Source organism: Cryptomeria japonica, chromosome 10 (assembly GCF_030272615.1).
Source record: "Cryptomeria japonica chromosome 10, Sugi_1.0, whole genome shotgun sequence".
Lineage (NCBI taxonomy): Eukaryota > Viridiplantae > Streptophyta > Pinopsida > Cupressales > Cupressaceae > Cryptomeria > Cryptomeria japonica.
Window position 1 is genome coordinate 337,861,743 of NC_081414.1, and position 16,573 is coordinate 337,878,315.

Consider the following 16,573-nt stretch of genomic DNA (forward strand, 5'->3'; position numbering starts at 1 on the left):
TCCTTGAAGGCTCCCCTTGGGCGGAGTTTTGGAGACTCTCCCTTGGGCGGACTTTGGTGAGTCCTCTACCTTGGGCGGACTTCTAAGGACTCTCCTCATGGGCGGACTTTGGAGGCTCTTCCTACCTTGTTGCTTGCCAAGGCGGACTTCTAGATAACCTTTCATCAAGACTTAGAGGCCTAGGGCGGACTTTCCATATGGCTCTTCCTTCATGACTTAGCATCTTGGGCGAAGTTTGTTGACTATTCCAACATGGGCGGACTTTAGAGGTGGCACCAAGGAACTAGGATAGGGCGGAGTTTTAGGTGTTGGCCACCAAGGCTTCTCCAAAGCATGGCGGAGTTTTGATACCCCCTTTCCTTGGTCTTCTTGACCTATGGCGGACTTTAGAGACTCCTCTACATGGCGGGCTTTAGGCTATACCCCTTCATGGTGGACTTCTAGACCTCTCCTCATGGGCTCTTCCTTGGCTATCCTCCTTCCTTGGGCGGACTTCTAGACCATTCCCAAGGCTTCTCCAAGGTATGGCGGAGTTTGAGAACCCCTCTTCATGACTTATCCAAGACATGGCGGACTTTCTTGATGTGACCCCAAGGCATAGGGCGGAGTTTTTTGATGACTCTTTCACCTTCACACACCTTCCTTCTAAGGCAAACTTTTGCTGAGGCTTCCATATGGCGGACTTTCCACACTTGTCATGACATTCAACCTTATCCATTGCCCATACTTAGACAAAATTTTGGAAAATTTCAAAATTTCACATCTTAACCAAAATTAACCAGATTAACTTGAAATTTGAAATCTATATTTAGGCAAACCCATCTGAAGCGATACACCCCTAAAATGTAGGGAACTAGCTTTTTAGGTCAAAACTCGGAGATTTTAGGTCCCGATCGAAGCTAGCCAGTGGTGTGGGTTCAAACCCTAGATTCCCATCCCGAAAAAGCAAAAAACAGGTATCCCTAAAAAATAGGGAAAACTTTCTAAAAATAGCCATACTGGGGATCGAGCTGAAAATGCCAAAAATGAAACTTCCTAAAAAATAGGAAAAAGCAAAAAAGCAGACTTTCTAAAAAAGAAAGTTGTCCAAATTTGTCCAAATCAATTGCGATCTTCGTCCTGCGGCTTGTCTAAGCACTCAGGTGGTGTTTGTACTCTGGAATCACATGATTTGCAAAAACTAACTTTCAATCGTCAAGGCCTGAACTGCTCAAAACTAGGCAAGGCTTGGTAAAACTGAAGCGGAAGGTCATAGGATGCTAACAAAAACCCTAGAAAGCAAGAAAAGAGAGGGTCCCCATTTGCAATGGGGTGATGTGTGAAAAAGGCCACAACACTTAGGTTCCTAAGATGTGATTTTAGGAATGAATTGGCTGTGGAAACACAGGGCCAAAGCAAATTGTTTTTTCCAAGATTGTGGAATGTTTGGATGACATTGGAAAGAAGGTGTACCTTCAAGGAAATTAATATGAAGTCAAAGTGCAGCAAATCTCTACCATGCAGTTGATTCGAAGTAATAGAAAGGGGTGTCAAGTGTTTGCAATATAAATGGAAGAAGTTGGGGAACCCAAAGAGGTTTATCATGATGACATGATGATGTATGAGATGTACTCACACAATGGGAATGAGTTTAAGGAAGTCAATAAAATGAAAGAATCCTTCGCTGAAAAATATCCTTACCTCCGGGATTATCAAGTTGTATTTCTTGAAGAGTTACGAGGAATGCCACCAAAGAGAGTTTGATTTTCCATTGACTTGGTGCCAAGGGTTGAACCTGTATCCAAAATTCCTTATCGCATGACAACCGTTGAGCTTATGGATTTAAAGGCACAGTTGCAAGAGCTTATCAGTAAAGGATTGATTCAACCCAGTGTATCGCCTTGGGGAGCTCCAGTGATATTTGTAAGAAGGATGGAACTCTGCACCTATGTATAGATTATCGAATGCTAAATAAGGTCACCATAAGGAACAAGTAACCCTTACCCTAAATTAATGACCTATATTGATCAAATGCATGGAGCGATAGTATTCTACAAAATTGATTTGCAGCCAGGTTATCATCAACTTAGATTGAAAGAAGAAGACATACATTAAACAGCTTTTAGAACCTGGTATGGGCACTACGAGTTTACAATTTTACTTTTCAGGCTCACCAATGCCCTAGCAGCATTTATTAATCTAATGAACAATGTGTTTAGGGACTGCCTAGACAAGTTTGTGTTAGTATTCTTTGACGACATTCCAATCTACTCTAAGAACAAGGAGGAACACTTCCAACATCTCCAAATAGTTATGCAATGGCTTCAAGAACACAGGTTGTATGGGAAGTTATCTAAGTGCACCTTCTTCTAGAAGGAAGTAAAATGCTTAGGGCACATTATCTCTGCCAAGGGATGTTGTCCTCATTTTTGTTTTCAAAAATGAAGGACCATTACATGAAATTTTTGTGAAAAAATAAAAAAAAATTACTCTGTGGCACGCTTCCCGAGGCAAAATTTTGACTAATCCTTGGACTGGCTTAATCCTCAGTCCATCCTCGAACTACGTTTCGAATTTCATCAAATTCTGGGTTCGTTTTCTATGTCTTTCCTTCAGTCGGGTTTTAAAACCCCAACTGCAGGTGGAGAATTTTCTTCAAACTGCAAGTTTTAATGATATTCATTGTTTTGGTCTTTGTAGGGGAATTTTTGACCAATTACATGTGCACTTTTATTTCAAATATGTTACTTGTAATTTATTTTAAATTTCCCCTTTGTTGTTTTTATCTTTTTATTGTTTTTTGGTCATTTTTAGTTAAAATAGGGATTTTTTGGCTCAACTGCAAGTAAACTTGCAGTTTGGTCAAAAAACCCCTATTTTAATGGTTTTCACATGTAATAGGGATTTTAAATCCCCATTACATATGTGCAAGTAAACTTGCAGTTTGGTGAAAAAACCCCTACTTTAATGGTTTTTGCATGTAATAGGGATTTTAAATCCCCATTACATATGTGCAAGCAAGTATAACTTGTTGTAGGGATTTTATTTTCCATTTACAAGTATTTAAAACTTGTAGTTTGGTCCAAAAAACCCGATTTTGCCTTGTAAGTGAAAAAGTGACAATTTAAAACTTGCACTTTGGTCCAAAAAACCCGATTTTGCTTATAAAGTGCATTTTTGACATTTTAAACTTGCTATTTGTCCAAAAAATCCCAATTTTGCCTAACATGTTGAAAAAGTGAAATTTTAAACTTGTCATATCCTCCAAAAAACCCGATTTTCATTGTTTCATACATTTTAAACTTGCTATTTGTTCCAAAAAACCCGAATTGCAAGGAAAAACATGTTTTTTGAAGATTTTTAGCAAATTTTTGTGGAGATTTTTTGGGAGATAGAAGGCGTTTTGGATTCCTTCCTATTTCCATGCATTTTTAGACACCTTTCACGCCACATGGAGGTTAAGTTTGCTGGTTTTTAGGTTTATAACAGCAAACACGTTTTTGCTAAAAAACCACGTTTTTCTTCATTAAAAATGCCACGAATCAGCAATGTTATGAATCGTTTTGGCTTGGTATGCTAAGGTATTGAGGTTAGAAAGAGTCTTGGCCATTTTCCATGCCATTTCTCATGCATTTGCTGCCACGTTTTTCAGTTTTTGCCATTTTTTCAAAAACGTGGCTAGGGTTTTGGAATACGGTTAATTTCTTTTTAAGAGATATTCTTCTTTATTTCAAAGATTGATTATCTTTTGGAGAGGCATTTTCACATTGGAGCAAGGTAAGATTTATTTTCTTCTTGTTTTTTTTTTCTTGTTTTCTTTTTTTTTTCTTTCTAGTTGTAAATTTGTAAATGGTTGGTTCTTCCCCAAAAATCAGATTTTGTGAGAGAGATTTTCCCTTTTGTAAAGCAATTTTAGAATTGCATTGTTCTTCCCCATTTTCCCTCTTTACTTGTATTCGGGATTTTAAATTCCGATTACAAGTTGGATGAAAATCATTGTTCTTCCCTTACGGATAAAAGATTTAACCATCTTTTTTTTGAAATCCGGGTTGCAAGTTGAAAGTTCTTCCCATTTTTGCATTGGCAAAGTTCCAAGTGATCTTCTTGAAATTCATTTTTACCTATCCGCTTCCAATTCCCTCATCCGTACATACCAATTCATCCACTCATTTCACACCTTCATTCATTTTCCCCATTTAAAGTCTACTTGCAGTCAGCCATCCAGAACCCGAAATTGGTCCAAAATGCACTCAAAAAACACTTGAAAATGAGTTTTAAAGGACCAATTACAAGTGCAAACTTGTAGTTACCCATTACACATATGAAGTTCCATGTTTGTTCCCACATTTGCAAGTTAATGCTCTTGTTTTTCCCACACATGTAATGCAGCTTCCAAAACCCGAAATTCACTTGTGAGCCCATTTTCGCATCAATTTATCCCTTCCCTTGTCAGTCCGGTTTGCACACACGATCTACCAAATCAATGGATTAAGGCATGGGCCTTATTTTGCAAGAAGATTTCAAGAATGAAGGATGATACAAAGAAGAGATACAACAACAATTCATGGTTGAGAGCATAGAATGCTTTCAAGACAAAGATGGTCATGACATGAAAAGAGGAAGGCAGCCCGTTCCCTCTTGAAAAGCTAGTATTACCCCAAGCAAGAAGACAAGGATGCAAGTTCCCGTTCCGGTTCAAGATGTCTTTACCAATCTAGAATACTTCAAGTTCTAGCATCCTGAAGCGACATGAAGATCATCACAGACAAAGGATGATGCAGTTAGAGTCGTGTCTTTAGACACATGGAATAGTTTTAGTTATGCATTTGTAATTTCGTTTTGACAAGTTACATGTAAAAGTATTTTTTTGTAAAATGCAAGTTACACATTACTTGCACTTTTGTAATTACATGTAAGACAACTACAAGTTGTGTCCGATTAGGACTGTAGTTGGAATAAGTCTTAGTTAGTTGGAGTAACTCTTAGTTAGTTAATGAAGTCTCAGTTAGTTATTGAATGAGTCTTGGTGGTTGAGAGAATCTCTCAAGTTAGTTAGGATCCTCCCACCTTTTTCTCAAGGCTCCTCTTCTATAAATACTGGAGGAGTCTATTGTAATATTTATCTTTTGGAAAGCAAGCAAAAACTCTGCCAAATTTACAGCAAGAAGTCTTTGAGCTTATGTATGTGAATTGAAGGTTTTGAAGAATAAGAAAGAAGGATTACTCAAGTTTTGAGTGTTTGAGCTACATGTTTGAGTTTGAATCTTTTTATTTCTTCTATGCAAAGTGTTTCTAAAGGAGCTTAGTCCAATCTGATTTGAAGTCTTTGAGCTGCAAGTAGAGAAGATTAATTAAAATAGGAAACCCTCTTGAAGGAGCAGCAAGTCTTTGAGCTTGCGTCTATTCTTGAGGAAAAATTACTGTTTGATAAGAAATAGCAGCAAGTCTTTGAGCTTGCATTAGTTCTTGTCTTTGTGTTAAAAGAATAGATTATTTCAGTCTTTGAGCTGTTATCTTTTATTCGTTGTAAAATTTAGTATAACAAAGGGTAGATAGGACTTCCAATAGTCAAGTCTTTGAGCTTAATATTGCTGTCCCGTCCCGAAGGAAGTGACGGAAGTCTTTGCGCTTTCAGGGAACTTCATTTCCTTTCTCTCATTTCACTTGAAAGTAGTTACTGCTGTTCGTTTTCAATCGCTATCCTTTTCTATGAAGAGAAAAGGATATTGTCTTTCTTGAAGAAAGAAGAAAGATTGTTGTTCCATCCCATTTTATTTCAGTTTTAGTTAGATAGGGGGAGCCTTCCCTTAATTAGGAGAGTTTTTACTCGTGTGCTGTGGTTGAAACCACAATTTTGTATATTTCCCCCAAGTGTACAAAATTTTCAACCAACAAGGGAATAGCAGTAGATCCGGCAAAAATAAAGGCCATACTAGAATGGCCAGTTTTGAAAAAGGTTCAAGAGATGAGAAGTTTTATGGGATTGGTAGGTTTTTACAGAAAGTTTGTAATGAATTTTTCATGAATAGCTCCTCCTATCATCACACTTCAGAGGAAAGGAAAATGGTTTGAGTGGATGGAAAAAATTCCAAAAGCGTTTGAGTATTTGAAAGAGAAGGTAACTACAACATCAATTTTGAAAGTGTCAGATCCCAAAAGGACATTTTGTGGTTGAATGCATCCAAAGAAGGGTTAGGTGGGGTTCTCATGCAAGATGGGCAAGAAATTGCATATGAGTCAATGAAGTTAAAAAACTGCAACCAGACTTATGCACCCCACAATCTCAAGCTTGCAACTATTGTGCATGCTCTCTAGATGTGGAGACATTATTTGTTGGGAAAACCATTTGAACTCAGATCATATCATCAAGGGCTAAAATATATATTTACCCAGCCTAATCTAAATGCTCATCAGAGAAAATGTTGGAGTTGATCTCCGACTATGATTTTGAAACCAACTACATCAAGGGTAAACAGAATGGAGTGGCAGACGATTTGAGTTGTCGGAGACACCTATCTTCTATGGTAACTGTTGTCATTTTATGACACCTTTGGTCCATCAGTGAGAACCAATCAGAGATATGTTCCATGGACCAGCGCTACCCCAGTTGATCAAGGACAAAACCAATGGAATCATGAAATGTTAAGTGTTGTCTTGTTAAGAGGCAGTTCAAAGCCTTTTCCTTCTTGAACCCGAAATCCCGGAACTTCGAGGTTCCAAGCCTTTTCCTTCTTGAACCCGAAATCCCGGAACTCCGAGGTTCCAAGCCTTTTCCTTCTTGAACCCAAAATCCCAAAACTCTGGGGGTTCCAATCCTTTTCCTTCTTGAACCCGAAATCCCAGAACTCCAAGCCTTTTCCTTCTTAAACCCAAAAACCCAAAACTTCGGGGCTCCAAGACTTTTCCTTCCCGAACCCAAAATCCCAAAACTCCGAGCTTCCAAGCCTTTTCCTTCTTGAAACCAAAATCCCAAAACTTCGGGGCTCCAAGACTTTTCCTTCTCGAACCCAAAATCCCAAAACTCCGAGGTTCCAAGCCTTTTCCTTCTTGAACTCAGAATCCCGAAATTTCGGGGTTCCAAGCCTTTTCCTTCTTGAACCCAAAATCCTGGAACCCTGGGGTTCCAAGCCTTTTCCTTCTTCAACCCGAAATCTCGAAACTTTGGGAGTTCCAATCCTTTTCCTTCTTGAACCCAAAATCCCAGAACTCAAGGGTTCCAAGCCTTTTCCTTCTTGAACCCGAAATCCCGAAACTTCAGAGTTCTCGAATCCTCTCCCCTTGCAGCAGGGTCCAACGTCCAAATTCTAACGACTTGCAACACTTTCAGATGATGTGATCAACACTCAAGGCTCTTAATGCTCCACCAACCCCTACGACTTCTCTACTTTCATTCATGGAGCTGCAAGAGCGCATTTAATGCTTTTTGCAGGATTGCCATCAGGTGGAGTCCAGGGCCATGCTTATTATGGTTACTTGATGGCCTTCAAGTCAAGTTTGCATGCTCTAACTTTGGAATGTCAAGCAATCCACCTTCTAGAAGTACTTTTCTACTTGGGATTGCCTTGTCAAGGTATGGTCAGGTTGCTTGCATGCACACCATGTCAAATTTGTGCACTTCCCTACCTTCCTTGACTAACATTCCTCTGTGCAAGCCAAGGTCAAGGCTTCCTCTCCTTGAACATTGGTCTCTTCTCTGCGACCAGTTTGCTATATATAGGTTGTTAAGCCTCTTTATAAGGGGTTCTCTCCCTGCTAGCTTGAGCTACTTTCTACTCTTTCACTTCTCTTGAGGATTTGTATTTTTTCTTGCATTTCTGCAACTGTAAGTTTGATCATTGGCTTGAGAATCAATTGAAATCATTATTCTTGCCTCTATTCGATTTATGCATGTTGTGTATGTATTCTTATCTTCATGATAAATGTATGTTTTGTGTCTTTCTCTCACGCATATGTTGTGTTAACTTGTTTTTGAGTGTTACTTGTGAGCATTTGTCTCCCCTTTGACATTCAACAAATTCTAACCTCGATACATGCGTTTGGGGTCATTCATGCAACTAAAGTTTGTGCATCTCTAGGGTATTTCAATTGATTCTTTGTGTCATCTCAGGGTGGGGAGAGTAACATCTCTTATCTTTGTGCATCACCTCCTTTCATTTTAGCATTTCTTTCTTCCCTTTTCCTCTGAAGCTATTAGGATAGGTTTAGAAGTAGAATTTGGAGTGTTGAGTTGGTTGAACACCTGCACTTGGATTGAGAAGGAAGTTGGCCTTCTTCTGAGATTCAAACCCTTTACATAAGGTCCCACACTTTAGGGTTGTTTCCATGTTTCACGAGGTTGTTGAGTTGATAGCTCAGCAAAGGTGCAAACTTTTGTGACAACAATTTCTGGCACACTCGGTGGGACAGACTTTCAACTTACATGCTAAGGATTCAATGTTGTTCTTAGAATCGCAGCCTTTGGAGGCAATCATCATTCAAGCACTTGACGACTCTGCTCACAGATCTAGTCTCTTGTCATGAACTGTTGCTGATTTCATGCCCAGAATTCATACAAGGCCATCTTCTAGAGGTAATTTCCAATTTTTAGAGCTCCCATTTTCAAGTTCTAGAAAACAGAAAGGTAGACCTTCATTATCACCAATCAGGGGTGTTAAGATTGTAAGCATTCCATCACCCAAGTCTCGTTCTACTCCATTTACAAGACCATTGTAGTTTAGGGCTCCCACCACTTATATCAATAGACCATTGTTTCACATAGCCAAAAATCAGGTTTTTGTTACCTTCAATGGGGGGAGTCCTCTCATTTTAGCCCAAAGAAATGATAAACCAGTGGCTGCATTAGCACATTCAAGACATTGCAAACATATGCTATGTACATAATGTCACCGAGAATGATGTTGATGTTAGGCTCTTGGCCACTTCCTTGAAAGAAAAAGCCTTGCAGTGATATAGAGGGTTGTCGCTTAACTCCATTCACAATTGGGACGAATTAGGGGAGAAGTTGTGTGACCATTTTGAAGACAAAAGTGATCACCTATCGCTTGTTAAACAACTAACTACAATCAAGAGGGCACCTCATGAATTCTTGGGAGACTTCAATTCAGATTCCAAAGACATGGAGTAGAATCCATGCTCTAGTAAAGCGATCTCCCAATCATGCCTTGTATTATCTAAGAGCTCTCAATAGTGATATAGCTGTCATGATACAATCAATGGGCGAAACCTCTCTACCAGATGCGTATGACATAGCCATAAGGGCAGAAAATTGTTTGATACAAGCTGGGAAGATAGCTCCAAGGCCGCCAATGCCTCTATTCCCAAAAGCTCCTACTCAACAGCCCACCTTTGTTCCTATCTCCATGGCGTCCACAAGCCATCCATTCACATTCACTTCATCCTCAAATGAGCTCCACGAGGTCAAGACTTTATTGCAGAACTTTGGCAATAAGTTGGTGACACTAAGGAGGCAACAGGCTCAGCAAAGTAGGCCTTATCAAACACAAAATCAAAGTTACCAACAGAGTAGGCCACCTTTTCAAGGGCAAAATCAATGGAGTCAGGTCAATCCCTTACATAGTATGAACCCTACAGCAGCAAATAACTCAAAGGCAATAGTTCCAATGCAGAACAATCTCGCCCAAGAGCAAGATTGGTGTCAACCATGCAATCAGCCACACAATCAAAGTGCATGCCAAAATGGAGAGTTTGTACAAGCTCAAGTAGTGCAAAATGAGTCAACCACCTCCGGCCAGCAATATGATCCAAATCGGCCAAGTGTTGGCAATCAGGATCACATACAAGGAGATTCTACTTTCATCAAATGGCAAGAGGCAAAGTTCTGTGGTATAAACCAAACAAATGGTGATACTACGCTACAATACACAAGGTCAAAAAGGAAAATGGTAGAAGGTGCCTCACCTTCAACATCAGCCCAAGCTTCAACGCCCAAAGTTGTTGTCTAGGATACAAGTCAGAATACCATTTAAAAGAGCAGGAGGCAAGAGGAGTCTCAAATCGCCCCAAGAACAAAGATAGACCTAATGAAGAAGGCCAATCTCAATGTCACGATGTGGGAGTCCCTTTCCATCCCATCTTAGAGAGATTTTCTTAAAAGGCATTGAAGGAAATCAACCAATCAAGTGATGAGGCAGCGGTCAACAAGAAGACAGTCTCCACCAGTTTGGTCCAGCCCGGAGACGAAGAAGATTCAAGCAAAATCAGTAAGCCTCTCCCCTTCTATCTCTCTTTAATCATAGGGGATAACTTAGTTCATAATTGCATGATAGTAGCAGCTCAATCATGCCCTGGTTGCACTGTCTTACAAGACATATCAGTCATTGACCTCCCTACCTTCTTTGTCATCTGTCTCTCTACAAATTTCACCACCAAGATAGGTGGATACTTGTCTTTTGATTAGTCCCACATGCTATTTCGAACAAGGTATGGTACTGTTGACGTGTTTTTTAGGACGTCGTCTAACATAGCATAAAGTTAACAATGGTCACTTCACTCTCTCTTGATCAAAGTTTAACCGTATGCTAAGATTGCGGAAAGGTCAAACGGCTAACTCCAAGGTTCCTTCATGCAATGGACGTGACTCAGTTGGCGGATGTAGGGGCCTTACGTTTGGATCGTTCTTACACTTCTTTGTTGTGGTGTGGAACTTCATCATCAGATATGGCAATTTTGCGATGCTTCGCCAAGATCAACTACAACTCCACAAGAACCGGTGCAATCTTCTGAGGATGCTAAAGGATTTTCACATTGAGAAAGTGCATTTGAATACCCAACATGGCGCAATCCAAACGACTATTCACAACTGAACTTAGCATAAATTTGGGGGTTCAGGCTAACTTTGCACTGCATCTTATAATCAACAAGATGCAAAAAGTATGAACCATGGAAATTCATCAAACGCCATTACATTCTTCATTGAAATCAAAGCACTCTATCTAACAACTGAGAAAATAAAATTCCAAGTGAGGAAGGTGAAACCATGCAAGTTTTGAAACAATAACTTAAGTGGACACCATTAGAGAACAATGTTTCACTGTTATTATCTCAAAAACTTATCGCAACAATTTCATACAAATTTCCCCCCCTTTCACAAATGAGGGGGGTCACCCCTTTATATAGGCCTCAGGCCATGATAACATGCAAACCCTAATTAGGGTTTCACCCTAGAAGATTCCCCACTCAAGATGCAACAAGGTGGGAATCAGCAATTAATAACCCATCATGCCCTTATACAATTAATTCAAAAGTACCCAAAATGGCATCCATTCATGCATTGAATGCACCCCCATTACATCAGATTTACCCAAAATACAACGAATAATCTTATGTAGGAATAAATGCCCATCATTCTCCACACGACAGCTACATGCAGCAGGAATCTATCACAAAATCATTAATACAACGGCTGCATGCAAAAAAAATTCTTTATGCATTCAACATGCATTGACCGGTCCACCACTTGCTCAAAATATTCCCATAATAAGTGCACCACCACGAAGCCATAAATGCACCATCATCTCCTGGATATGACAGCCTCAAGCAAAAGGAATCTCCAATTAATTCAATGTGTGCTGACTTAGCTGCCACTTGGCGAGAAACTCTTGGAGAGAGAAAACTTCAGGAGAGAGAATTTTACACTCTGGAAGCATTTTCTTGAAATTTTTGAACTTTCCTTGTGCTGAAAGAGATTTTCAATGATTTTTCAAAATCCTATTTTTTAGGGTTTTTCCACAAAATTAGGGTTTTGGTTGAGGAGAGAGAAAATCCTCCTACGAATCCAAATCTACAAAAATTTTGAAAATCGAACGAGATTTGGTTTCCAAAAATGGATTTTTCTAAAAATTTCTTGAGGGGAATTTCTTGTTCTTCAATCCATCCTTAACCCTCAATTTTCCCTTTTGCCTTGGAAAACCTCCATCCTAGACTTGGGCGTGGATTTCACTGTGTCATGTAATTTCGTCATTTCATCCTTAGCCATTTAACTTTGAAATCCTTCCTCTAGCATGAATGGAGTTTTGACTTGGAGGAGGAATTCATCAAATTTGAAGTTTTCCATGGCTGGCGTGATTTGGCGCCCTGGCACACTCATGGGCACATTTTGCATGTGGAGGAGGAATCCCACGCTTTCCTTGCTATCCATGCTTCCCTCTATTTGGCGCCCTACTCATGTCTTAGGTGCTATTTACACTTAGGCAAGGAATTCACACCTTTTCTAGTCTCTCCATGAGCACTTCATCCTAGTGCCATATCTCATCCCTAGGCATCGTTTTCACTTGGTGCTAGATTTCTTGTAATTTTCATGAATTCCAAAGACTCCTCATTTTGGCGCCCCACTTGACCTCTAGGAGCTCGATTGACTTGGTGATGAAATTTTGAAATTTCCATGAGCAACTTTTTCCAGCGCCCTGCCATTCTCCATGCTTGGTGGAATTCATCCACATTTTGATTTCTCCAAGACCCTTCTCGTTGAGCACTTTGATCATGGCTTGGGTGAAAAAACTCCATGAAGGATGAATTCATTGACTTAGGGGATTTTCCATGAGATGAGCATTTTAGCACCCAAACCCACTTATGGGCGCTATTTCTTCACAGAGATGGAATTCCATCTTTTTCCTTCCTTCCATGAGGTAGTGAGGTTGGTGCCATCCTTCCTTCTAGGGGGCATTTTGACTTGGGCAAGGAATTCATAACATCATTCATTTTCCATGACCACTTGACTTTGGCGCCCACCTGACCTTGGGTGGATTTTTGACTTGGTCGAGGATTCATTGCATTTCTTGATTTCCACAAGCACCTTAATTTGCCGCCCTATCTCTTTCTTGGGCACTAGATTGGGGTGGAGATGGATTTTTCACATCTTTCACGAATTCCAGGACTTGATGGATTTGGCGCCCTTTCTCTAGACTTTGGTGTGGATTTCACCTTGTCATGGAAATTCACTTTTCAACCTTCAAGACTTAGCCAACTTTGATGTCTTAGATTCGGGATGTCATATGTGCATTTGAAGTGATCTCCCAAACTTAGGACATTTTTTATCACTTTCCACTTCAGGAATGGACACTTAGCCACTTTTGATCGCTCTTGTCTGCGTTCTAACCTTCCGGATTTAGACAGATTCTTAAAGAATGCTCAGTCTTCATCATCTGCTTGCGGGGACCTGACACAAATGAGCTTTCCAAAAATAGACTTTTCAAAATATCAGAGTTAGAGCCTAAAACAAGACGCAGGATGACTTACTATAAATAGAAACTTACTAAAAATAGTAAGTTTGATTTTTGGCAAAATGAAGACATTCTGGGATGCAGTAAAATCCCTAAAAAATAGGAACTTTCTAAAAGTTGCTCCGATTTCGCTCAAATTTTACTGGGAAGTTCCTTGAAGGGTCCTGATTCCAATGCAACATTCAGTTTTCGAAAACCCTAAAAGGAAACCCCTAAAATCTAGGGCTGAAGGAAAAAAACCCTAAAATTGACAAAACGAGCCCTAGACTTAGCCAAAATTACTCAAACGAAAAGCAGGCTTGATCAAACTGACCCCACTCACTTGCAAACTCAGAGAGACCAACGAGATTGCTGTTGCAAAACCCGAAAACCAAGACCGAAAGACCGAGAGGACCTAAAAAGTAGGGGGTCCCCATTTGCAATGGGGCGAGGTGTGAAAAGGTCACAACAGGTACCAAGGTTACCATAAAGGCAGAGCCCATTGCACAAAAGCACAATGAGCCCTACAACCCCAACCCTATAAACATGAATTGCACTTTGCGCAAAGAGGGTGAGGAGTATATTGTTCGTGAGCCTGCTACTCTTCTAGAAGAGGTTCCTGATTGTTTGCTAGATGAATGGGGCAACACTTTCTAGTTTGATCCATTAGCTGAGAGTGAAGAGACTAGGCTTGGTTCCTATTGTATTCATGAGGAGGATACTCCTATTCCTAACCTCATCAAGACACAAGAAGATCCAGAGGGGTTATGGAGCATGTTTTTTGACAGTTCAAGAAACGGGAATGGTGCAAGTGTTGGTGTGATGCATGTTTCTCCTGAACAGGAGAAATATTTCTTCTCTTTTAGGCTTCATTTTGGTCGAAACACAAAACTTTCAGCATCAATGTTTTGATAAAACTGCTACTTCTCACACAATTCAACTCAGATGTGGTTGAAACACAAAACTTTCAACGTCAATGTTCTGATAAAACTGCTACTTCTCACAAAAATCACTAAGTACAAAACACAATGTAACTTCTCATTGTAGAATGTCTCTCTGATTCTTTTTCAAACGAACCACTTCTTCAACTGTATATGCTCACAGCTCGAACATTATCTATCCCCTTATTGACTCTACTTCAACTTTTTTTGTATACAAAAGGAACTCATCATTCAAAAAAAAACTAATATTGAACCAGTAGAACTTCATATAAAAAAACCATCCCAACACTCCTAGATATTACTCAGCCTTATACATACTCACGCACACCCATTCTTTTTTAATTTTTACACCACATCCATCTCACACCTCTTTTTTGATATCATTGCCCCTGAGGATGCCTTAAAACCCAATAACAAAAAAAAAACACAAAAGATTTTTTACACCCAGAAACGATAACAATATTATTCACTGTAACTACAACATTTTTACAGCTTCGATTCTCCTCAGTAATCAACCTGTTCGCTATGCACACATCGCATATAGCTACCATTTGTCAAATCACCATAGGCGCCCTTCACTCACCCACAACTTAAAACAAAAATCAATCTCACCCACTCTATAAAAGTCGTAGAAAAATTTAATCGCCAAAGAATAAAATTACGACTACTTCCCCATTTTCTCGAGAATAATACACCCAAATTCCATTTACCATAATGAGAATAATTTTTACAGAAAAAAAAATGCCCAGATTTTCAAAGAAAACAAATTGTAAATTATCTCAGGTAAAAATTGACACCAACTACTGAAAAAAAAAACGACCAATAATATTCCAAAATCATTTCCAAAAAAACACAACCTCCGACTACCATATCCAACTACCATATTGACGCATTCCAAAAAAAAATTGAACCTACTGTTAAAAGAAGAAATAATTTCATTTCGAACCTGCACAACTGAGAATCAAGGGAAGTTCAGAAACGTTGTTGAAAGAATAAAGACTAGCGACACAGCTGAATAGCTGACAAGAATACTGAACACGCACAAGAAACGGCTTGGTCGGGGCATCAAAGCAAAACGGCTCCTTGAGACCGAGTGTCACCAACACAAGACAAAACATCTGACTGGTACAAACAGAGATATGAGACAAACAGACTGAATAGGCATCGAAATCACCCAGACATAAATCAGATCCAGCAGACCCAAACACTGCCAGCTATTGAATACTGAAGTTGATTCAGTAAAAGGAGAATATCCTTCAGTGCAAGCTTCCTGAGTTCAAATAGAGAATCCACACAACACTTACCAACGCACGTAAATAGTGGAGAGTATCAAACCAATCAGCAATAAATGAATCACACACATCAATAACAAAACAAATCTGCAATCTCTCACTGTTTTTCATTGATGGCAAATCACCTGGAAAAAAAAATCACAAAAACACAAACTCCGCCTGTGTTACAACACTCCCCCTTTTGACATCAATGACCTTGATAAAACTGCAAATCTGAAAACAACCTAAATATCTGAACAAGGGCAGGAAATTAAACTATGAATACTCCCCCGGAACTCCAACCATATATCAATAATGGAGTGAAAGCACTCCAAGTTTCTTCCAGAGATAGTCAAAGGTTTCTCGTGGCAATGGCTTTGTAAATATATCAGCAACCTGTTCCTTTAACACACATTCCAGCTTGACAATTTGATTAGCAACTTGTTCACGTAAATAATGATATTTAATGGGAATATGCTTAGTACGAGAGTGCAAAACAAGATTTTTCAAAATATCAATAGCACTCGTATTGTCGCAGAAAAATAAAAATCGGTTCAGCATACTCAACCTTAAAATCCTGCAATGTGTGTTTCATCCAAATCACCTGAGTGCAACAAGATACGGCTGCTATGTACTCAACTTCTGTTGTTGACAATGAGATAGATGCTTGTTTTTTACTTAGCCAGGAAACAAGAAAGCCACCAAGAAAGAAAGCACCTCCACTCGTGCTTTTTCCATCATCTATTGAACCTCCCCAATCTGCATCAGTATATGGTGTTAGTGTAAAATCTGAACATTTAGAATACCATAAGCCAAAATTCATTGTCCCCTTGAGATATTTAAAAATTCTCTAAACTGCTTGCACATGAGTATCCTTAGGTGTGGCCTGAAATCAAGCAACATACCCAACTGCCTGCATAATATCAGGTCTTGTAGATGTGACATACAATAAACTGCCTACCATAAACCTGTAAAAAGTCTAATTCACATTAGGAGATTCATCATTTTTACTGAGTTTACATCCAGTTTCCATAGGTGTACTAACTGGATTACAATTCTCCATTCTGAATCTTTTTAACACCTCTCCAATATACTTTGTTTCAGAGATAAAGATACCTTCTGATAGCTATTGAATTTGAAGACCCAAAAAGTAAGATAACTCACC

General features: G+C 39.4%; 1 protein-coding gene across 1 annotated transcript in view; it reads right to left on the reverse strand.

Annotated features, from left to right (window-relative positions):
* Positions 1-16,573, reverse strand: part of LOC131077222 (uncharacterized) — a 123,520-nt gene that overhangs the window by 25,058 nt on the left and 81,889 nt on the right. The gene's annotated exons all lie outside the window — the stretch shown is intronic.